The 25761-nt window shown below is 36.5% G+C and overlaps 1 non-coding gene across 1 annotated transcript; it reads right to left on the bottom strand.

Annotated features, from left to right (window-relative positions):
* Positions 1–4635: 4635 nt before the first annotated feature.
* Positions 4636–24878, bottom strand: LOC100892361. Its single transcript, XR_004063058.1, has 2 exons — positions 23710–24878; positions 4636–4796 (listed from the first exon to the last, which is right to left on the bottom strand). It is a non-coding gene; the product is annotated as an uncharacterized LOC100892361 (transcript).
* Between the last annotated feature and the right edge of the window lie 883 nt (positions 24879–25761).

Here is a 25761-nt window from a genome sequence, read left to right as displayed (position 1 = left end):
GCCATGAAATGTCTACATCAACAGTGTTTTAGAAACAATGACTAGTTCCACGTATCATCAAAACTAGCTAGAGATATTACAAGGATTTCCATCATCCCTTTAACGACAACCAAGCTACCACTGAGCAGTGACCAGAATGTGTATGCAACAGGTTACCGCTGCACAGCATCACGCTGCGCACACCAACTCCATACTTAGCGTGCAATTTGCGGTCTCTGATCAAGTTCGGATGTCAACATACGCATCCCGAGTCGAATCAAGAAGCGCCCCCGCTGTGCCAATATTGGACAGGCGACCTCTCGCTCCGGGGGCGCATCGAAGGGACATGCCACACATTTGGCCCCCAGATGACACATGCTGGGCCCAATGTTTGGGAGTGGTGACTAGATCCACAAATTGGGCTGGGATATCATATGATTCCACAATATGCAGCCCAATCTTGGTTGCAAAAAAAAAGCTCGCTCTCGCGTCTCTCGAGGTAAATGATAGGGTTCACCACAAGGTTCAAGAAGTTACATGGACGGAGTTTGTGAATCAAAAGCAGACTCAATCACAATTCAATAAAAAGTGAAACAGCTAACAGATAATGTGATTTGCCTAATGGGACTCAAAAGTTGGCAGAAAGCTAAGCCAATGTTTACAGACAGAATTACTATTGATTCTAAAATTAGATGCAGTATTCCGCAGGGGTATACATGTACATGTACATGCAGATTCAGGACACTCCAAATTTTCTTCAACTTTTGCAGAAAAAGCAGTTTATTAGTAGTACTTATTAGTACTACAAGAAAACATGATAAAGAGGCATTTAGGTTCATTTGTGGCAAAAGGGACATTTGATTTTTGAAGGGCAACATCTTGACTATTTCAAACATAAAATATCAAGAGGTATGTAACAGTCAATTTGGCTCTACAAGAAATTTCACATTATTAGTAAGCATGAAATGAAAACCAGAAAAATTGGTATGTGAAATCAAATATTTAAAGACTGGTGTGCAGTTATGAGTACAACTCCTTTCAGTCAACGAAAATCAATAGCACCAGCAATTTACCGCTAGCCACACTGTGAAAGTGGGCAACTTCTTTTTCTTCAACGGAAATGAAAAGTCAACGACCGAACAATCGCACAAGTTGAGCCCTAAATCCTAAATCCAAACACGAAACATGATATCGGTGAAATGCCAATTGTTGTGACGATGAAAATCTTTTAACAGGCGCGTCATTCTGACACCTGGGCCAACGTCCCTTGAGTCTGTTCCATCGTCAATCGTTCAAAGCTTTCTAGAAAAGGTTCTGACGGTATTTGCGTAAAGATTTACAGGTGCTGGCAACCCAGCACATCCCAATGGCCGACTCCATCTCCCAAAAGGTTAAGCTCTCTGTGAGAGTTTATCCAATGGTTTTAATTCATCCAGGTAGCACCTGTCTTGTTGAAAGACTTCACCAAGTCCATGGAGGTCCTAAAATATTTATGGAAACATTTTTTGTCCCTCATGGATGAAATTGAGATTGGGCTTCCTGTGCAGTTTGGTCTTGGAACAGAACCCGATATCAAAATGTAGTTCCTACTAGGTTTACAGTGTGACAAAATGATGAAAGTTCATGCATGCACACCCATTTCACATTGCAAAGCAGCCTGCAGAAGCTACAGGTAACCCTTACCGAAAACGCAGGCTTATTTAGCCTGCTTTGAACCTGCGTCCATTTCACATTACAAAGCAGCCTGCAGAAGCTACAGGTAAATGCAGGTTAATCAAGTCTGTTTGACCTCCTGAATGTTTGGTTGGTGGACTACATTTAACAGTATATTTGTCATAGTTCGCAGTACAAAAACATTGTCAGTTACTATTCATAGCAGTATCTGCACTAGGAGATTATGATGAAGGCATACTGTAGGCTCTGTACTTGAGCTGCTCTGGACAAAGCCAAAGATTGACAAGTGACAGAGCTAAGATTTGCTCAAAGGTTTAGGAATTGTAGCAAAGTGTCCAATTAGAGTCTTTGCCTGCGCACTAAGGTTATCAGTCATATGTAGATTTTGTTTGTGACACTTCAACAAAATTAAAGATGACTCAAATCAGCTAGACTTGAACAGCATGATTACATGTCTTACATGTGAAACGATCGAGGTTGAACAAAATTCAGACAAACATGAAGTATGTGTTTACAATTCATATGTATTTAATTAAGTACTTATGATTGTCAATTATATGTTGTTCCCAAGAAATTACTGTGAAGCAAGATTGTAAATGTAAATTTGAACAATTATCCTCTATGGACATAATAAAGAAATGAAATGAAATGTACATAATATACTGTAGTGTAGTCTACCACTCTATACTGGCCTGTCTACATTGTTCAGACCCCATATCATAAGAGGAGCAGGGAAAAGATTAATAATTATTTTTCGGGGGCTCCTTTTCAAGCTTGCCTGCATGAAAATAACATTCTAAAATTTGTTTTGCATTGAACTCTATGCAAATTTACAGGGGCTCTCTTCTGATTTTCGTAGATTCTTTTGGCCATTTCGGGGGCTATTTCGCCCGAGCCCCCGTCTATTTTTTTCGCTGAAGAGGAGTGCTGGAAGGAATCTAACACTTTAAATTCCCTTCTGGATCTCGTCAAAAACACATCTGACTGACTAGGGTGTGTGTGCTGTAAACTAGTCAAACCCAACACATGGTCTACATTATTCAACAGTACAGGGTACATGCACATCAATTCCGATTGTACAAACTGACAGCAGGATACAATACAATGACAAATACATACAAATGATGTAGAGTGTATGTAGTGTATGGGGAGACAGGTGTATGGAAGAAAAGAGATTATTTGAGATTAGGAAGCTCACAATCAAACCTGACTCATTAATTATTGCAATGCCTGGATAATCACTTGACCAATTGCAATGGACAGTTGGATACAAGAGACAATCAAAGTATTAGGTTTAACCAGGGACATATAGGTAGGGTGCTTTAGAGTTCTCCTGTTTTCAAGAAACTACCATAAAGTTTACATACTTCACCAGGGTTGTGACCAAATTTGTTTTTATAATTAATCATCAATTTTAATTTAAACCAGGGCTTATCACCAACATGGGTTATTCAAGTAAAGTGCACATTGAACCTGAATTCAAACTATGTATCCCAAACTTTCAAAATTCAACAGGAAGCCAATTAATGCATGCAAACTTTGGAAATGTCTATCCAGAACCCTTGTAAAATTCTGGAATATAAAATAATTAAATTTGATTCAAATTGTTGTTGTGACAACTGCAGAATTCTGAATGTATACTGACTGCAGTATTCTGTAGTCACATAAAACAATAAGCAAGCATGATACTTCAACTTTGCATAACGACATGTAAATATGCTTCATAAGGACTTGTGCACATCAGCTGTGATACGAGGAGCATGGCATTTCCGTGGGCCTCTTTCTTCAGATTTCAGAAATTAGGTCTGGGTATTCCCATAGCTGTGACAGAGACACGGTTGGGACCGCATGCTTTGGAAAGCCAGCTGATATTTAATCAGAACATGAGTAAAAAACAATGAGCAGGCCGGGCTACCTCATCATGACAGCATGACTCTGACTTTCCAACAGTTTGGGGAGAAAGGATCATCAAAGTTTGTCAGCAACACCGGCAAAACAGTATGCCCTAGACATAGGCAGGTGTATTCACATTGCCAAAGTTGCCAAAGTTGTAAAAGGTTGTTTGCATCTAACCAAATATACAGGTTGTATCATAGACATGACTTGCCAATTGTTCAGGGAGCAATAATCTGTGAAGGTAGGAGACAAGACAATATGTTCCTAGACATAGACAGGTGCATTCCTACTGCTGAAGTAAAAGGACGTTTGCACAGATGATTCCTACGGTGTACTGTATGACACTTGAGGGATATACAATGTATAAGGAGGCTGCATGTACTTGCGAAAAGTTTGAAAATCAGGAATCCCACAGTGTAGGAGATTGGAGACAATGCTACTGTGCATGCCCTGGACAGCGACAGGTGCATTTTAATCCTAATGCTGAAGTAAAAGGACGTTTGCACAGAGGATTCCTATGGTGACTCACGCCAAATTTCATGTATTTGCCTAACGTTTGAAAATCAGGAATCCTGGCAGATTAGAAACGATGCTAATGTGCCCCAGCGCTCGCTAGACATACCGGTCGTCAAGTGCATGTTCACACCCGAAGAGCCACTCGTACAACTGCAATGCATTCCCATTGTGACTGTGAGTGTGCATGAGTCAAACCAAACTGTCAAGGAGTCTACATTAATTACACCTGGTGCAAAGCTGGGCATGTGTTATCAGAGTATGTGCAGTTGTACATGTTGGTAGGGTAGGCAGGTTGCGCACCAATAGCATTGTGAAGGATCCACAATATTTCTAACTTTGTGACTCATGCAGTTTGGAAAACTCTGGATTTCCCCTAAATACCTATGTGCTTATTGATTAGAAGACTCAAGTCCATGTTTCTCTGACTTTACAAAATATGTTGTGTATGCCTAAACTCTTGAGCTATTTTTATTCTATATACCACAATACTTCAATAGAAACTTCTTAATTTACCCCTTCACTATACACCCCCCCCCCCCGCCTCCCCCACCCCACCTCTTTTTTTCTCTCTCTCTCTTTCCATACTTCCCAATTCTCCCTGTCTGTCCATCACATATTTGTTTTGATATGATAATGAAATGCTTACTTCTCACGTTTACATCTTCATCTCTCTCTCCTTATGAATATTCAAAAACTTACCGCGTAATGGAATCCATCATGAAGACAAGCTCCTGTAGAGAAGAAAAAGAAAGAAAAATACAACAAATTAGCATAAATCACTGTTGATGTTAGGACTGTACATTGAAGTATTTCCTTTCAGATAACGAAGGGCAAGGCTACCTGGTTTGGAAAACCAATCTGCTTATGAGGACAATTTTTTTCTATTTATGTGGAGGAGTCTTTCTGTAAAAGGGTCTTTCTTTAAAAGTTTCTGTTGTGAAGTCTGCGACAAAAAACAATTATAGTCACTGTTGAGTGTTGATTTAAATTGGGAATCACACAGGCACCACATAAGAATACCCCAAAATCACAAGAAGTCATTGTAACGAACTGGGTCATTCGTTTAAAGCCAGAAGGGCATGTAACTATGTGTTTAAGTATGGGAAATAACGTCCTTTTGGCCCTCAACAGATGACACATGTACTTGTACTTTCAATATGTTCTCTCTCTCTCTCTCTCTCTCTGAGAGATCACTTTCGATAATAGGTGAAGCCAGATGTCAGAGGAGCAAAGCTTGACATCAGATCTCATTATTGGCTATAACTCTCCTCCTACAGATACGTTACGTATGAAAACCGAAAAGCAGAACCAAGTCTCTGAAAATCTGCAAAACTAGGTCACAGATGTCCAAGGATGTACACATGTATGAATGGCGGCCAGGTGACTTGCATGAAAGAGAAGGTAATGTTAAAGCAAGGACATGCTATAGTAGGTCCACGGTTAAAGGGAAAAGTCGACCCTGATAAAAAGTTAATTTAAATAAAGCAGAAAAGTAAGAGAAACTGGTCAGTGAAAATTTGAGAAGGACCTGGTAAAGATTAATCTTATTGATTTTTAAGCCTTGAAGATCATTACCAACTTGGCAACCATAATAAATTTGATAAATTGTGCATGGTTCTCATTTTATCTGTTGATAAACAGAAGGACATTATTAACTTCATGTATGTGTAAAGTGTATGAGATAGCGTCCTTCTGGCTCAAAAAAAAGACAATTTCATCTGTTGGTAGACAGATGGACAATTGGACATTAACTGTGTGTTAATGCGATGAGTTAATGCCTTTCTGGCTCTGAATGATTTTCATATTGGACATTGTTTAAAATATCTTTCTTCTTGATAATGTTGATTAATCAGAAGGGTGTGTCATGAATACGAAATATTTCCAATTACTGTTTTCAGCAGAGGTACAGTAGGTTCAAGAAATCATTGGGATGTACAGGTAGATTTAGTTCCCCTTTGAAATACAGAAGCAGGTGCACAAAATTGTGCTAACTTACCCAGCAATAATTGTGAGGCCTACTTTTAAAAAATGTGTGATGAGTGTAGCAGTTTAATATTGACTTTTAACAGGAGAAGGAATGTAAAGTCTCACTACAAATGATGAAGCTCTTCACAGGAAGAAGGTTTCGGACAACGACACCTCAAGTGTAAAAACTCCACATAAAAGGTATAATCTCCGAGCAGTATGTACATTGTACAGGCCTCTGCAGGTTTTTTAACAGAAAAGGTGTAAGTGGGGAACTTAAAAGGTGTAAGTTGGAGACTTAAAAGGTGTAAGTGTGAAACTTAAAAGGTGTAAGATTTTTATAAAAAGTCAAAAAGTTAATATGGCTGCAACAAAAATGGTGTAAAATTGCACTAGAAAGGTAGCAAGTGCTTAGAAGAAAAAAGGCAAAAAAAGTGACACACCAAACCAAAAATGGTGTTAAGATTTTACTATAGAGACCTCAAGCTCTTTTCCTCATAATAAAAATAGCTGTATGATCTTTCCACAAACGTAGTTGTATCAATACTTGCATTAAGTATTAATATTAATGGATGAATTTACATTTACAAAGAGCAAATATGCAACAGTTTCATTGAGTTAGCAAATAGCCAGCTTCTTTTTGGTGGGAACAGTTACAATAAATGTCATATTAATAATCGAAGCATGCATCAACCATTCTATTGATTACTTGACAATGTTAAATGAGCCGTGATTTGCCATTCTAAGCACCTGGGCCCGGTTTCATCACACTTATCATCAATAACAAATGCTAAATTCCAATGACAAATTTGCTCTCGGCCAATCAAATGCCATAATTTCAGTACCTTATAACAGACATTGTAACTTGTTATTGATAACAAGTTTTATGAAACAGGGCCCAGGTGTTTCTCTAGAGACACCTTTAGGTCATCTTCAGAGATGACACCTAGCCTGCTGAGAGCCAGAAGGGCATTATAATTCTGTGTAAAAAGTATTGAGTTGACGCCTTTCTGTGGCTCTCAAAAGATGACTTTATCTTCATTCAATCATATAGACAGCAGCACTTACAGTACACTTTTTTGTGAGAGTACCATATCCATCTAAACGACTATAAAGCTAATAGTCTGCTGCAGGGAAAAAAAAACACTAAACATTTTTGGGGGCTACTTTTCAAGCTAGCTTGCATGAAAATAACACTCTTTAATTTGTTTTCCATTGAACACTGTGCAAATTTGTTTGAGCTCTTTTGGGCATTTCGGGGGCTAATTCGCCCGAGCCCCCATGTATTTTTTTCACTGGTCTGCTGAGAAACAGAAGGGCGGTTACTCTGTGTAAATGCATTATGCATATACATGTATATTGTAACTTAATGCCCTTCTGGCTTTTAACAGATTAATTCATCATTCGTTCATTGTCATTTTCACAGAGGAAAATAGAAGGCAGCACTCATAGAATACCTTTTGTGATACAATGGTGAGAGTATCCCGCAAGAGTGGTTAAAGTTTGTTTGCACTGGACCAATGCTTATTCATAAAATCGACCTTTTGGGCAAACAACATTCTGATTTTACAGTACATTTCAAGCAAGAAAATATATCAGGAGTTATAATGATATTTCTATGTAGTCTTATTTTACTCAATAATGAGGAAAATATATAAGTGATTTATTTACATGATGTAGGCCTACATACATATACAAGTACAAATAAGCAGATAATTGTCATTACATTCCTAACGGTGCTTACGGTACTATTTAGCAAGCCACTGGATTTAACCCAACAGTGAATATAGGATAAATTGAAAGCGTGAAGTGTCCATTAAAATGACCTATTCATCCTAGGTGGCCAAACTGGAGCCCTAGCTAGCTATCCGCACCATGCTCCAGCACAGAACAATTAACAAAACAAGCAAGACAAAAAAACAAAAAAAATCGGCATTAGCATACCCCCTTCCTGCCCTTTTCTTCCCATGCATTCTCAACCTTACTCAATCCAGCTCGTGAAGGTCCATACTCATTCAAGCTTTACTTTTGTCCATTCAATAGAACACTCCTAACTGTTTGACCAAATCCTCCCCCTCCCCCCCTCCCAAACCCATTTGATGGATAGCATTCTTTAAATCTCAGCCAATCTAATTCATAAATGTTTGGGCTCGTTATTCTTCTTGAATACTAAAAATTGTTTCTAAAGAGGAAAGCGTCAGGTAGTTGATGGATCGAGATTTATTTTACTTGAATTGCAATTTCAAAAAATCAAGGATATTTTTTATATACTTGGGACTACAGTTTGCATGGTACAAACTACACCGTATGTTAATCCAAAGACTGGAAGTTGTACCTTTCACTGTTGAAAGTGGCATATCACCTTCTTATCGTCTGTTTGGAGCCAGAATTAGAGGCAATAAGAAATAATTTATCACAGAGTCAAGATATTTAGATATGGAGCATTATTAGACTCTAAATCTGGAAATATGTAAATCTGTATCCCGTTCCAAAGAAGTTATCTGCTTTAGGCGTACATGTACACTGTACAGTGTATGTGGCACAGGCAGGATCCTGTAACATGCCAGAAGAAAGCGAGAAGGAGAAAGGATTTGTAATCCATCCATTACAACAGCCGAAAGATATCCTGAATGATCACCGAAGACGGGATTCCCAGTAGCTTAGTGTCTGTCAGGAACACATTGTGTGGCTGCTTTGACCAAACTTCCGCAGGGATTTAGCCACAGACTGGCCATTTAAAGAGTCAGAAGTGGGCTCGATCTCTTGTTACAAACACGTACACGTAGCGTAGCTGAGGCTCAAAAGCCAGCTCTCTTTACTACGGCCTGTACAACAGCGTTCAGAAGTTTTCATTTACTCATTCCTTCATTCATTGAATACCTGCACATGTACATGTAGTACTGTGGGCTGTAAATCCAGTCCAGTCTGTCCCCATGGAGTTGTGATACAAAATTGTAGCTGATAAATATATCATTTTATGGTAGTGGACACTGGATACTGTACATACATTTGTAGGTTTAATTTCATTTAGTTTAATTTCATTTAGTTTAGTTTAAAATAAATACTGTTCTAGATACAAAGAGGAAAGACTGTAGTATATGACTATAATTTATAAGATAGTTGGTGTCTCTGGACTTTTATTGTTTACAGTACACCTACAGGTGTGCATGTAAACATTTCAATTGTAAAGGTGTGTCAATACTCAATAGAACTGTTTAATGTCATGTACCAACACATCGTTAGGTATTCACTTGTTCTTGAGACTATCCACTGGTTGAATAAAGACATACTATACATGTAGGCTTACAATATCCGCTCTAAATCTGTATGTACAGGTGAATGTCGATTATCTAGTTGTACACAGTTTTCAAGTCGTTGATCAATGTTTTTTATCATGGATATGGTAGTTGATTTGCAGACCATGTCCTATCGTGGCAGTTACCTGTATTGTAAGCCTTAGCCTAACAATCAATGGGAACAGGCTGATAGTTGGGCCATTTAAAGAGAGCACACAGCCATGGGGTTGTTTGTCCAGGACTTTCAAATAAAGAGTCACACTTAAGACTCCTAAGAAAGGGGGTGTTTTCAGATCTATACTAAGGGCCCCCTGGGGTACCAAACAGAAGACAGAAACTAAACTCGTCCTTTAAACGGTACCTGTCGCCCCGATTTGCGCTTCTTCCGACGGAACTTCTTCATTCAATGCCCTCTGAAAACCAATCAGAAATCTTGGAGATTATCCATAAGAGACCTCACTAATGATTTACCGGTATGCAATTTATTATTCCCCATAGATTAATGCTCGATGCTTCCTTTAATTTGAGTCTATACTGTATAGGCCCACCACAAATGTATATGTACAGTAGCCGTTACATCAGAGGTCCATAAGTATTTGATTGCCTGAGATTTGCTCTATTGTAAATTTTAATTTCAAATAAATCCACAACATACTTACAAATTTTGACATCCTTGCCTGTAATGAGATTTCTCTCTTCCTAGAATTAGAAGAGCTACTGGTTGAGTACATGTAAGATACACTCTGTACAGTACATAACTAAATCTTGCTGACAAATCTGATTTTACCTTATTAAAATCATTATATAACAGAATTTAAGTCTACATCTAAAAAATTCAACAAAATGGCGCTAATTCAAATAGTCCACCTTTCAATCTTGAGTTACAAAAAACAAAACAAAAATCAAATTTACAAGGGGTATGAATATTTTAGTTCACTGTACAAGTACATGATATATATAATGTGCTAGGGGGAAACTCATATGGGGAAACTCATATTAGGGGGAAGTTTTCATGGCCGGCGGAAAAATTTGACAGCAGAAAGTCATCAGCCCTCGCTCTACCACACCGACTGTTCCTGCCAATTTCAAGCAGGAAATCGTAATTATTAGTATGGCGGCGAAAATTATACTGAAATTGATTAAATATGGTTGTAGATCTATGTAGTAAGCCCTTATGGAAAAGACACTCGTCCATTGATAATTTTATTTGTGTGTGGTTTGCTTGATTAAATCTGTATTTAAAAATTTCCCATAAATGTGATATGGACATTCACATGTATTCAAATACATGGACATTATCATTTAAATGAAATATTAAAATGAAAATGTATTTTGTTTTATTTACTTTCTTCTTTTTGGTGGGGTTTTCCCCCTGTTTTTGTTGATGCTGTTCTTGTTTTGAGTTTGTTTGTTTTTTAAATGTACATGTAGTCTGTCTGTCTGTTTGTTTGTTTGCATGTTTTAGTGGTTTCTTGGCAAAGGACATTCAGTACGAGATTTAAAATCTATCTTTCAAGATGTCTCAAAATACACCTACAAAGTCCTACATACCCAAACAATAACATGGAAGTTCCGGAAGATGATGACCCTTTTCCCCATGAAATAGATGCTTGTGACAAGTCATATGGTTTTGATAACCTTGAACAGGTTAATGAGCAGACTAGACAAGGTATTTAATGTTAGGATAACATTCTGTAATCTACATTCATCCTTGCATGCCTTTACATTGCGGTGATTCAAGGCCCGCTTCTGCAGAACGCGCCCATGAGACGAACAAAGAATCAAACATTTGCGATCTTGATTCTGTTGACTTTAGAGGGGAAACTGAAGATAGTAAAGGCTTAAATATGAACTTCAGACAAAACGTTCATGTTTATTCAGGTTTCTGCGCTGTATGCAGCACATCTTCAGCATGTTTGCAATAGGTCATAGGGCATTTAATCTTTTGTAACCAATGCCATCATTATGTCAATATGTAATCAGTAGGATTCAATAAATATGTGAATGTAGCAATTGGATGCACATTTTTTATTATGGTAAGAGTGAGCTAGTAAAAGAGGGTTTAAAAGATACTGAAGATAGTAATCTAAATAAAATTGATTACATTAATTGTAATATTTTACTATACTACAAAGAACAATAAAGGTAATAATGACACCAAAAATATCATGCCTCACAACGATAACTGGGGTTTCTTCTACTTCTATTTTTTCTTCTTCTACATCTCCTTCTCCTTCTCCTTCTCCTTCTCAAGCTCCTTTTCTTTTTTATAAACAGCACTTTTAAATGTCATATCGTCTAAAAACTCAACTGATTTATACACTGTTTACATTTAGTGGTACATGTACATTTATGCTACATTATTTTCATCACATTAGCCTTCGCAAGTACAAAATATACGTGCACATTTAGGTACAAAAAAAATCAAGCTATTGTACATGTATGCCTAGAAAACATGTTTGGCTTTGACATTTTACATACGTGTAGCATTTTCAACCTACACAATGTACAATTAGCTTACATGTTCAATGTACATGTACAGTTTGTACAATGCTGCAATCAGTCACTGTACACTGGACATGTATTTATTTTACTTTTCTGGGTCATTCACAATGTGCGAAATGCAACGTGACAAAACCCAATAGAATTTAATCAAGTTCACCCGCAGTGCAAAGTGTGTTTGCTCAAAAGAAGAAAAGAAAAGCAGAAATTCACATTTTTGTTTGAAATATCTATACCGTAGACAAGATCCACAAAGAGCACATTCTCTCGCTATTCACCACACATTTTCATGAGTGACTGATTAATGGACATTTCCATTTTCTTTACAATGGCTTGTTGCATTTAAAGGCTTCTTTGTCAATTTTGTTTTTAAACATGAAAGTTGGAATCTATACAGCAAAGCCTTTGTAGCGCTCCAAAACGCTGACAAATTGGCCAGAACTGATTAATTTGTTATGATTTACGACTGATGGCATATTTAATCTAAAGGTGTAAGAATGAAATATTCAAAGAAAAATGTCTTTAAATAGCTCACATCGATGGCAAGCCATTCACCTGGTATTACCATAATTTCATATTTTGACAAAGCTTGGTATTTCCAAAGTAGTTTGAATGCAATGTGACCTAAAATTAAATGGGAAAAAAGGGAAGGGGTGGACTTTTTATTACACCTGGTAGTCATAATTTTATATTTTGGCTGCATTTGTCACTTACATGTACTAGGTAAATATATAATGGAGTCTTCACCCACAGACTAGCTAGAGGGAGAGGAGGGAGGGGATAAGGTAGGCTTTGTCCAATTCACCTGGTAATCATAATTTCATATTTTGACAGCATTTGGTGGTAAATCTGAGCCTTAATTTGTCTCCAGCAGCTTCCATCTATAACTCTACCTCCTCCTCCTCCTTCTCACCTTTCTAAGTCAACAACATGTCATGGCCAGAAAAAAACCAATGGTGCACCTGACAAATTTTTCCCTTTGCAATAATTTTTTGTAAGAAATTAAACCATGTGCACCCGGTACATATGATCTGATGTACTTCATAAATCATGTGTGTATCTCATACTGTTCTAATTGCTTTGATTTCAGTAATTCTACAACTGCTTTAAAGGTAAAGACCAGTATTGGAAATGCCCCAATTTCAAAAAATGAAATGGAAGCTCTCATTACCAATCATGTGAAAGAATATGTTTTGACTAATACATGATGATAAAAAATTTGCTGGGAAACCGCCTACTAATTCATATACTTGGTAAATTTATTTCTCTCATGGTCTGTGAGAGATATAGGGTAGTCCCATATACATCTTTCTGTGTATAGTGCTTGTAACTTTACGAAGAATGGGCCACATTTCTTATCATTTTGATGATTCCAGAACCTTGCAGATGCTAGATGCTAGATGATCAACCTTTTCTGATCGTTTCCACAACGTTTCTTTCACAATGCAATCGCATGACCATAACTGGTCTTTACCTTTAAATGGTACAACCTACAGTGTACATGTACACGTATGAGACTTGTACAAAAGCAGCACTGGTCATTTATGCTATCAAAGTCTATTGGAGCCAAAGAAAATCAGAGGAGATGAATTTAAATGTAGGATTCTCCAACTTTTTTTATCTTCCTCCTCCTCCTTATATGTACCTCCATTTTAGAATCTACATGTACAGGTACATCGTAAGTCAATATCATTGAAATGGCACCTGACATATTCTTAGTTTTGCAAGCTTTTCTCATTAAAATGGAAGCCTGTGTTTCATAATGCAACATGGTTTGTTATGTTGATGTTATAATTGCTTTCTGTACAAATGTAACTAAAGTCTACCTCTCTACAACTGTCTTTGTACACTGCATTTTTTGCATCTATAGGCAAATTGATGCTTCCAATTTTTGAGTAGGCAAATAATATCTACCGGTATGTGGAAAGGGTTCTCTCAATTTTCTGTAACTTTTTCATTTACATGCACATGTACATGTACATATATTTCCTACATTTAGCTCCTTCATGTACTCAACATTGTGATTTGAGTAAAACGAGCAGTGAACATGAAACTATAAAATCTTAATATAAACAAAATTGAAATTACTGCAAGTTATAACAATTCTAATGATACTTTGTATATATAACTTAAATGACGATGCAGGACTTCAAAGAGTTTAAACATGTACATGTACATGTTGTTTGTTACGATATCAAGAAACTTCTATTGCAAGAGAAGATCTCATACCCTTTTCATCCCTCAGCGTTGTGTACATGTACTTCTAAACCTACTTTTCCTGCTTACTGATGCATCAAATGAACCCAGAAATTCCAAGAATACATTCACTATTAATCCATCCAATCACCCTGTAATTATTCATGAATTCTGCAACTAAAAAAACCATAACCCTGGAACCAACAAAAAAAGAAACTAACTATTCTAGACCTCTATCACCTTCCCTACCCAAGGAGGGCCTCAGTTTATTATCCAGTTGTCAGTAAAATCATTCAGTTCTTCAACAAACTACCACAAGCAACTGTTGCTTCTTCCCCTGTCTATTCATGTTTTTTTCTTTCGCTGGACTTTCTTTTAAGTTTCACGCACTGTCAGAAAAAAATTTGTCTGGATGTCAGAGCCAAGGAGATAAATTTTCTAGGGAGGTGGCACATTGCACCTTCTTTGACCCACATGCAAACAGCATGTCGCATTTTTCCTTGTCTTGAAATTCATAGACTGCGCTCTTTGGTTTGAGGCTGTGTAAATGTACTCCCACGCTTTGTGCCTCATTGGCAAAAATATATTATAAATTCTCCTTCACAAGTTCACATCCCCATAAATGAAACATAAATGAAAATGAAACATAAATGTAGACCTAATTGTATAATTGTGTGCATGGATGAAAGATTAGCAAATTTTGTGAGTGGTTAATGTTACATTGTACATTGTACAAACAAAAAATCTGTATAACAAGTTTCATGCTGCATGCACGACTGGTATTTAAAACACTTCATTTGTGCAATAGACCATTTTCGTAATACTGTAATCAAATTTAATTCAAGAATCTTTCAAAGTAACTTATTACAGTCTATTTCATTCAAGTGTTACTAATAATTTTCAATAGTCAAACTGTGAATTGCATTTGCATGTACTGTACATTTAATGTAACAACACAGAATGTATGCAATTTGCATTCTGACTATCGAAATACAATTAGTCGTAACAGGTGAACAAAATAATTTGTAACAAGTCACTCAACAAAGATTAGTGCATTTAATTTGATTACATCACCAAAATTATGCAAAGTGTCTTGTCATTAAAAATTGCTGTTGCTTACAACTCCTAAAAGTTTGATATCACAAAAGTAAAATACTTGGATACACTTGTACAGTGTAAAATTTAGAAATCTAAAATGTACATGTACATGAAGCTGCAAACACAGACTGTGGTTTGTACCAGAGGATAAACTTGATACTTCAATTCCATTATTATTCCATATACTTGAGGTACTGTATACACTGCAGAGAATGAATAACTGAAGATAATCCATACTTATTCATATTTTGAGGTGAGCTAGGAGCTTTGCATCACTGAACATGTCAAGGGTATTGGTGCAGTGCTATTGTCACAAAACTCACAAACCCATGGGGAAATGATGTATTATCATAATTCTAAATGAACATTTACACAATATTTAACAATTGAGTTTATCATGTGGGTAAGAAAAAATGAATATGAAAAATGGACCATTTTGGGACAATGTGCATGAGACTTTTGAACCAGCTGGTCCCAAAATGAAGAAAACTTTACCACTTAACGGTAGGCCTATATTTGTACTTCAGAAGTTCGTCAATTTCCCTGAAACTGAAAGATCCCCCAATACAGTTCAACAAATGTATTGTTGCCAATACATTTTTAAAGCCATCAGCAAAGACAACAATCAAATGTTTTCGTGAAAATTTCAAATTCCAAACTGGCTTAAAAGTTACTTTAGAAGATACTTCACTGTCAACTGATCATTTCCCCCAGGTTTCATGAGAAATATACGACAAACCTTGTTTTAATTTTCTAATTAAGATTAATTTAAGATACCGGTAACAGTTTATTTTAACATTCTATACATTTACTGTACATGTACCAGTACTGTATGTGGATGATCTGAATATGAATGTAAAACTGTATCCATTTTGTTTGTAAAGACTGCTTCTGGCAATTAACTTCATTACACAGGGGCTAAATACATAAGGAAGTGCTACCACACAGGAGCCCAAGGGTATGGTACATTGATCATTATGAGGAAAATGGGCCTAAAATAGTTGACAACAAAAGGCATTTCCGGCAATGCAATCATTTAATCTTTAGAATTGTTGGGATTGAAGGGGTGGGTAATATTGTGGTCTGATGCTGTGGGCCATTAATTGGAGCCGGGATTTTTTTCTTTCTTTCTTTCTTTGTTTCTTTCTTTCTTTTCTTTGTTTCCTGCAATCAGAGAAATAAATTATGAGATGTTTGTGACTGACCCATTTCTGCTCTGGGGGTTCCAAATTGTGAAGGAATGATACAAAATACACAATTATTTAAATGTAATTTTGGATATTAAATCACACTTTAATTGAGTTGAGTAAAAAAAAAAGAAGTTAGAGTTAGACCTTAGAAAATGATAAAGAAACATCTGTATATTATTCTTGTTTTCCCAAATTGTTGACAGTGTGCATTGTATACATTTACATGTACCTGTATGTGCATGCAAAAACTATAGAAATATCATATCAAATCAATTGACATGGTTTCCTTTAAACCTTTTAGAATGTAATCTCATTTAATCTTCTCTTTGAAAAGGCCTTCTAAATAACACTTGGGGCATCTCTTTCATCAAAATTCTAGCACAAGTTCTGTACTTTCTGTATATCGTAATATTTTTATGAGGACTCTGTCACTGAGCTACAATGTACATGTATAAGCATCTAGCACTGTACACGTTCGAGCAGTTATCAATTGCTCTGGTTTGCGTTATTTTTAGTACGGATGGAAATTGTGCTGAAATTGCTTCCCATTTCAATTACACAGGACGGGGAGGTCAGGGTTGAAAAATTCAAAATTAGGACTTGTCTTTCTTCCCCCCAGTAGCCTTGCACCTAAATCCAATTACCTCAAGTACCAAACGTAAACTTTCTACACTTTTAGGCTTACAAAAATAAAATTGGTCCTGTTAAACAGCAGACTTCATAATAATTGCATCCAATTAATTCTCTGAGCCTTCAGTATCACACCATGAATTCATTTTGCTCTTATCTCTTTTGTCGTGTGTTACAAATGTATGCCTTTCTAAATTGGGATGTCCAGATACATGTGTATTTCTACTCAAAACACAGCAGTTAACAAGCACGTGTTCAAGTCACTTGTATCAAGTTGTTCGGTAATCAAAGTGCTTTAGAAGGTGGGGTAGCAATTTACAAGCAAAATCTGTGAGTAATCATGGTTCAACATTTTACTACCGTACTAGTTTTAATACAATTCAATACTTTTATTGTTGAGAAATTCAGAAAAGTTTTTTATAAATAAATATTTAAATGGTGTACTGTATGGTCAGTATAATGCACATTGTTACTGTATTTGACATTTAATATGATGAGGAAGACCATCGAACATGCCGTACAAAACATATGCAGTTCTACTTCACAGACCACACTGATTAAGTTCAGAAATAAATACATGTGTAAAACTTCTTAAAAGGCCTGTGACCTACAGCTACTGGTAAATATAGAAGGCATGTGCACTGTTTGTACAAAACTACAAATTGTTTGTACATGTAAATATGAGCTGTGTTACTAAAATGTGTCATAACTATTGATGGGGGTGTTGAAGGATTATACAACATTTGAAATTGTAAACATACAGTGTGACCTGTTTATAAAATATAACTAAAAAGTCATCCATCAGAAACTGTATCAAACATTCCCCTTCAATAAATAAAAAAAATTACAAAAAGAGGTTTTGATTGGCAGTTTTGGGCAAGCCATTGTTCAAACGCTACCAATTATTTTGGTATTTGATACGGATTTCCACATGACTCTGCACCATGGCCGGTGCTTCGTTCGGCTTCAGCCGTTCCCCTTTTATCGTGCTCCGCATACCTTGACGTGAAATCGAGTGAGTGGGGCTATGAAGGCTTCAATGGTGCAAACAACAAATGCTTAAAGGCCCTGTTTCATCTTTCCAAAACTACTTTAATTAATGCATAAGTTTGCTGCTCTCCACGTTTATATAAAGAGGTATTTACATGTACCTCTTTATATGAAAGTGGAGTATGGGATATTGGCATTGGGCATCAAAAGTCAAAAAGAAAATCAAAAAGAAATTCATGTACCTACATGTACATGTAGCCTTGTAGGTAAACCAGAAGAAACTTTTCACACAATAAGCTTATGAATTTATAAGAAGCTCAGAAAAGCACGATACTGCAAAACATTCACTGAACTTTTAAAAGTTGCAATAGTTTCTTGCCATGAAATTGGTTGCTGCTTACCAAACTTACAAGATTCATGAAAGTTTTTCATTTCAATTTTGTTTGTGTGCAAAGTAATACATGTAGATATAACAATAGAAGGGCAATGATTTGAAGTCACATGTCCATATGCTTTTCTCCCTATTCCACCCCCCCCCACCCCCCTCCCTACCCCCATTCCAATAAATAGCCCCTTTAAGTACCAGTAACGAATCTGTAAGCATGTATGCATCCATGAATGCTTGGCTAACGGTGCTTCACAAATTGAGAAACCTGGAAAAGCACTCGCTCAGGCAAACTAGGTAACAAACAAATAAATTACTTTTAAAATGAAAACTATAAAGTTTGTCTAGCGTCTGTCATGTTTAATGGACTCATGGAGTGTCAATAAAATTTCCAAAGTACATTAACATTAACAAATAAAGAAAAGTAATCTAATTCTTTAGGCCTAAACAACATTCAGAGCAGATAATTGATTTGTACTCTAGATTAAAAGTACATTGAAATCAGCTCCACACTACATGTTTTTAGTAGTGTGAGTTTTTTTTTAAAGGAAGCATTTAGATTGTAATTATTAGGGTTTGTGTTCATTGGGTCCCTGTTTTAATTTCTAAAATTGTGAAGGTCAAGAGTTAAAACAGGGACTACATGAACAGTACATGCACTGGGACCCTGATATTGTTCAAGTCCTGCTCAATGTTGTTGTTGTTTTAGTTATGATTGGCGTTTATCATTCATTTATGAATATTTACGCTTTAAATAATACCTTGTACATGTACATGTACATGTAGGCTTGTACTGGGTTTTCAGGACAAAAAACTTTCTTACATGTAGATTCTTCATGATCCAAGGCATAAAGATACATTTTCATGTAGAGCTGTATGCCAGGAGCCCACACGTAGAGTCCAGACCCAGACCCTCTCGTTTATGACAATTTCCTTAAATAATCAAGGCCCAATTACTTGGAAATTAATTCCAAACCCAAAATCTACAATGAACATGTAGCCAAGTTGAGTGTACTGTACCTGTACTACCAAGGAGTTCTCACAACTCCTTGGTACTACAGGTACATGTACATGCATGTATTTACGTACACTGTATGTAACTTAAGCCTTTACATGTTTTATGAATGTTGTAAGTGGTTCCAAACTTCTGTAGGGTATAGATTCCAAGCAGAACAATTAACTAATCAATAAGCCCTTAAGAAACTGTCTCGTATTGATCGCTGAATAATCACTCTATAATAGCATTGGTTGCAAAGGTCTTTCAGTTTTATTGTTCTTCCATAAAACAGTGCGGATTGTCCACCCAAAGATTAGTGGCTACACAACATTAGTGGCCTTTGAGGCATCATCGAGTTTCTTTTGTTGGTTTGAATGTGCTTTGGTCAAGATGGAATTAAAATCTGCCTCTGGTGTAAACTGTAATGTGAGTACACAGTGCAATTTTGCATACATACATGTTAACTTAAACCATGCAAAGTTGCTTGAAATGTCTTAAGCCAAATTCATATGAAACTTTCTTGAACGAATGAAGAATAAAATGTCCGCCCTTTTTTGCAGTTTGAGTGAAGTCAATGGCCATAGCAGAATGAACATGTCAACAGTTGAATTATTGTTTCAAAACATTTTTAAAAAAGTGCAAACTGGCACAAATTTTTGTTCCCACAAACCATAACAAAATAATGTATATTTTAAAAAGTAATCTACAAGATACAGAATGTGCACAACTAGAAGTACATGTAGCCTGTAGTGTACATTAAGGTTCAATCTGATTTATAATCTGTGGAGTTGACTGGATGTGAAACAATGTCAACAACATGTATTTGAACACATGGGCAATCGTAGCCAGAATGGTCACACATCAAGGTAAATTCAGACAGCTTACATTATCTTAAGATCTGTAAAGACTATATTAAAGAAGTTGAGTCAACAAACAGTAGCTCTTGTGGACACCTCATTGACCATGAAGGATATCAGAAAGGACATCTTATAGAAGTAATGAAATGTCAAGTCAATTTGATAAAGAACTTAATTACAAAATAATGTAATGATAGGACAGTGTTATCTTTGCTAAAGCCACTGGCAGAGCTGCCAACCTCCAGAACAGAAATCAGTAATCACAAGGCTCAAAATCAGTAATTTGGGGTATAAATCAGTAATTTCTTATGCGGCGCTATGAATCTAAAAAAACGACACGCCAACACTGCGCGGACGCATGATTATCTGAAATTTTTGGTGATTTTACTCACACAAAGATGTTAAGTATTGAATTTCAGGTCATCACAACACAGTTTATCATGAAAAATGGCTCCTATTCACAGCACTCGCTACGATAAATCATATTTAATTCATTAAAAAAAAAAAAAAAAAAAAAAAAAAAAAATCCGTAATTTGAGACAACATTCCGTAATGGTCGTTAATTTCCGTACCAATTACGGAAAATCCGTACTAGTTGGCAGCTCTGCACTGGGCAAGGTGATTTTTGTATTTCTCAAACATATTCCAGAGAAGGAAGGGGAAATTAGACCTAAGCGATACAGTGTACATGTATATTTGCCCAGATTGGAAAAGTAAAAATACGTAGATAGATATTTACCAAAATTGCATTGTATGTACATGTACAACTCGTTTCTGTAAGAGGTTTCAATCTTTTGAGTAATTGAACATCAACATATACATGTACATTGTCTTTAACTTTTATAGAGATTACATTGAACTACTGTACTCAACTCCACATTTACAATTCATGATCAGCCAAAATTGTATAGGAAGCCAGTACAAGTTTGACACTGTATGTAAAACACTGACAAACCCAGTTAGTGAGCACTACATGTACAGATGTACATGTACATGTTTATTAAAGATGCAGAGTAAATTTTAAGTACATAAAATGTAGGAGTCAATTCCTTGTCTTTGATGGTGTTTTTTGTTTATTTCTCTACTTAACAGTAATCTGTACCGCACAAATTAACACCAGTAGACTCTGACCATTCCATCCATTGTTATTGGCCTTTAAATATGTGTAGGCAATGTAGCCATAGGATCATCCCCTCATAATAATAATAATAATAATAATAATAATACAGCTTGAACAGTGTTTGGTATATTAACTGGTTCTTGAATTGCCTTGCTCAACTTCATTCCATGTTTATTTCATGAACACAAATGCAAGACCAGGAACAGTCATTGCTTGAAAGGTGTGCACTAAGAGATGGATTAAGAGGTTAAAGCCAAGTCTAATGAAAGCGACTTTAAGAGGATTAAGATTTGACCGAGAACCTGTTGTTCTTAATTGCTTTCGCCATGGCAACTCATCAGGACTTTTCATCTCACACACTTCACACATACTGTACATGTAGCTGATGAGCAATCGGTCCACTCAAGGAACTTGAAGCCCCATGGTCTACTAGATTCTTCCCAGTAGTGCATGGACAGATATCGACTCTGGAACAGGAAACCTATAGATTTAGTGAGATTCAAAGAGGACTTAGCTTTGCTTCATCAAAAAATGAGAATGAAAACAGAAAAGCCTGAAAATGGATCAAATGAAAATGTCAGACAACCTACACATTTCTATACGTTTGTGAATTATAAAATTAAGTGTATCTGCAAAATGGGTTACATGTACAGTGTATCAAAGTACATTTAACTCTTTGACTGAAATCTACTCATGTAATTCCCACAATGTTGTAAGTCTACATATATAGTAAAAATATCTTAGGCCAGCCCTTTTAGAAAATTTATAATATCCCATAATTTTACAGTTTATCTCTAAGAAAAGAACATTTTGTAACTTTTGGGAAACTACATTTGTAAGTTGTAAACACTTACAGTGTACATTGTAACATGTAGACCTACACTTTTTTTTAAATCCATTGTTTTCAGTACCGGTATATTTATCTGCCTCAGACTTACATGCACAAATTTCTTCTCAGATTTTCTTTCCCTTTTCCCTAATCTTACAATTGTTTAAGGTAAAGCAGTGGTCACAACAACAATGAAGTGAATCCATATCTTACACAGTACATGTATGTGCCGAAATACACCTGTAAGTTTCTTCTCTTCTCCTATTAAAAAAGGCACCCCTTCATTGTAAGTAAGCATTTGTAGTTCTTCTTAAATTGTAGACTCACTGGACTGTGTACTGAAGACCTGGTACTGTACTTATTGCCTACGAATATACACCATTTACCATTCCACAGAGTCATTCAGAAGTGAAGTCTCTCTCTCGCTCTTTCTCTCCACACAGGCATATACACAGTGCAGTATGCAGTGACAATACAGACACTGTGACTCTCTACATGTATGAGCTTCAATGACTCACTGCCCTATGCGGTCTGGAACAGACTGTAAAGGATTGTGGCAAAAGCAGGTAAAAAAGAAGGACAATTTCCTTGAAGAAAGGACTTCAGTGAACAATACTATTACTGTACATGTTTTTCAATGACACAATTACATTTTGTGTTGTATGGGTTTTAACATGCCCTACAAAGGCACAAGGCTATGTGTATTCCTACATAATCTTCTTCACTAAGCCAAGACCAAGGAGTTTGTCAACTCCTTGCTCTCACCAGACACCTCAGAATTTCATTATTCCACAACACAAGAGAACCAGAAGGCTCATTTACTCAATGCATTGAGTCAACACCTTTTGATTTTAAGCACTGGAGCAGATAAGGCACATTGGCATGTCAAACATGTATACACATACCTGTGCTTTTGCTTTAAATTTAAAGTCTTTGCTACATTTTAACTTTCTGAAATGAAAGTGGGCTTCACATTTATGTAATGTGTTAACCAATTCTATCCTGCTTTTGCCACAATTCTATCCTGTAAAGGTTGATTATCTGGAAGTATAAATCCACTTGATTCTATCTTGGCTCTTACTTATAGTTATTTGTTTTTAAAATACAAGTTTAAAGAAAATTTAAACACAGATACATAATTGTAGGCTCTATAAAATCAAACAAAAGATTTGAGTTCAGATCTTTTTTGTTTGGACTTTAATTCACTAAGGACTATCAAAACTCAAAAAAGTCAAAGATTTATCAAATCACAAAACCAATACATTCCTCTGGAGAAAAAAAAAATGTACAGAATCAGACAGTTTTTTTAACAGTATTACCATCAATTTCAAGTCACAAGACTGAACATTGAAATTATTACCCCAAAAAAATCAATAAAAAATGAATATTTATAAAATAGACAATTTTGTAATTTGGGATACAGAAAATAAAGTCAAATAATGTGACAAACAGTAGATAAATATGGGTGCAACATTTCAACTACATAATGTATAATTTACTAATTAAGTGAATTAAGAAACAAAACATTCATTTTCTCTGAAATAATTTGCAACAGTCCCGAATCGGAAGAACGTGACAGAACAACTTACCATAGACAGATACCGGAAGCAAGGCTGACAGAACGAAAGTTAGCAGAGTCAATAAAGTAAACCTGAAAATGGTCCTCATTTTGGAAACTCCTTTGCGGTCCTTCCGACAAGTTAAAACATCCACCAGTTAAAAGGAGATCTCTAGTCCGTAGGATAAAAGTTTTAATTCAATCATCTGGCTTTTGGTTGTCTTAAACGATGTAAATGTACAAGATTTCTTCAAGAAAAGTTGTAAGATTGTAGAGCGCTACAATGCACTGAACGTTCTATTCTCAATACCGACGCTGCGCGTTGGTTGGGATCGCCAAAACCAGACCGGTTATGAGCGAGACGGTTGTTACTTTTCACTTCAGTTGTGGGGGAATAAACCACAAATCATAGGCAGGAATACAATTTGAGATAGTCAATCTTCCTGTTCAAGTAAACAAAATATAAATAAGAATCCTTGATTGTTAATCCGACGTAACTTTTTCAGCAAATGGTTTCTCCGCAGATTTCTTCACCAGGCCATGTTCACAAACTTTTAACTTTGAAGAAGTTGTCCCAGTAATTTTCTCAAAGAACATTACCAGACAGTAACGCAAAAAGTTACTGAACTTGGGATAACATTGTCAAATAACTTCTTCAATGCATTCCCTGGTATTCCTATGTGATTTCTCCTTCCAAAGATACAGATTTCAGTACTTTATCGGTACCAATTTTTAACTCTGCAAGAGCAACACAGCAGGGTCCAGCGAGCAGCTCACTTGAACGTAATCCGGTACGGAGGTCAGGCTAGGGTGCTCCGCTGGAGTTCAGCGCGTCTCAAAAGCGGTGATGTGCTAAAACCGCAAGTTCGTAAAACTTCACAAACTTGTCGAATTTCGGCAACGGAGAATGAAAATACACGAGGAAATCCGTAGTCGATACTCTCCGGGTCTCCTTCTTGTAAACAGGATACAAACATCCAGAATTCTATCAGAAACTAATGCATTCTTTTGGTCTGCATTAGCCCTAGAAAACACTGGCAACGTAACCTGCCTGTTTACAATACCCGAAAGTACCGGGCTTGGTTAAATGTACACAAGCTGGCCCCATGTACTACATAATATATTACAGTGCCAATGCATACAACAGGCCTTGTAACTCCACCTAGCGAAGCGGAGCCTATTCACCGGTATAATATGGTCCATGTTTGCACCCCTCTTCAGGAGCTGCGCTTAAGTGCATTCAAACGATAGCTGGCAGTGTTACTCTTTTTTTTAGTCTCAAGATAGTTTTGCTGAATAATCCGAGCAACTAAACAAAATGTTCAAGCAGAGGAACAACTTTCACATATTGTCACAAGTTTCTCTCACCTTGTTCAGTCTTTTCTCAATATCTTCTTCTCGGCCCAGTTTCTCTTCAAATGTTCTGATTTCTTTTTTGTCATTTTTTTTTGTTTTCATTGCTTGCTGGATGTTTTCAGAAGAGAAACAGAGTTACTATTGCGCTTCAAATTATGTTTGTTATATTGATAATCTGCTGTTCCAGTTACTTTATTAGAAATTCTATGTACAAATGTTTGTGAAAGAAGAAATAAAATGAACTATGAACTATGAACTATTGAACCAAAAGTAGGCTAAATGTTCTTGGATTTTGAAATCTGTAGAAACACAAATTGCTCCTCATTTTTGTACAAACTTACAAAAAAAGACAATCGTTGAAAACAAAACAGATTCTTTCAGTTTGCTGACAGCAGTTTGGTCTAACTAGTAAAACTCATTATATTAATTCGATTTTCATTCATATAGTTAGATCGGTGTCCCATCCATGATGCCCTTGCCCTTCAAATGTACATTACTGGTTAAGCCTCCCCCCCCCCCCCCCCCACTGAACAGACCAGGGGCGTACGCAGGATTTTTTCAAGGGGGGGGGGGTTTTGCTCCCGAAAATTTGAAAAATCGCGCCGGCCGAAAAGTCGCTCAGTGGGGGGGGGGGGGGGGGGGGGTAAGCGGTCACTTTTTTTTTTTTTTTTGGAGTCCAAAAAAAATCGCAACGACTCAGCCAGCCGAAAAGTCGCTCAGTGGGGGG

Source organism: Strongylocentrotus purpuratus, unplaced genomic scaffold (assembly GCF_000002235.5).
Source record: "Strongylocentrotus purpuratus isolate Spur 01 unplaced genomic scaffold, Spur_5.0 spur5_scaffold_10, whole genome shotgun sequence".
In the NCBI taxonomy this organism is placed as follows: Eukaryota; Metazoa; Echinodermata; class Echinoidea; order Camarodonta; family Strongylocentrotidae; genus Strongylocentrotus; species Strongylocentrotus purpuratus.
This window is presented reverse-complemented; position numbering and strand designations above follow the sequence as displayed.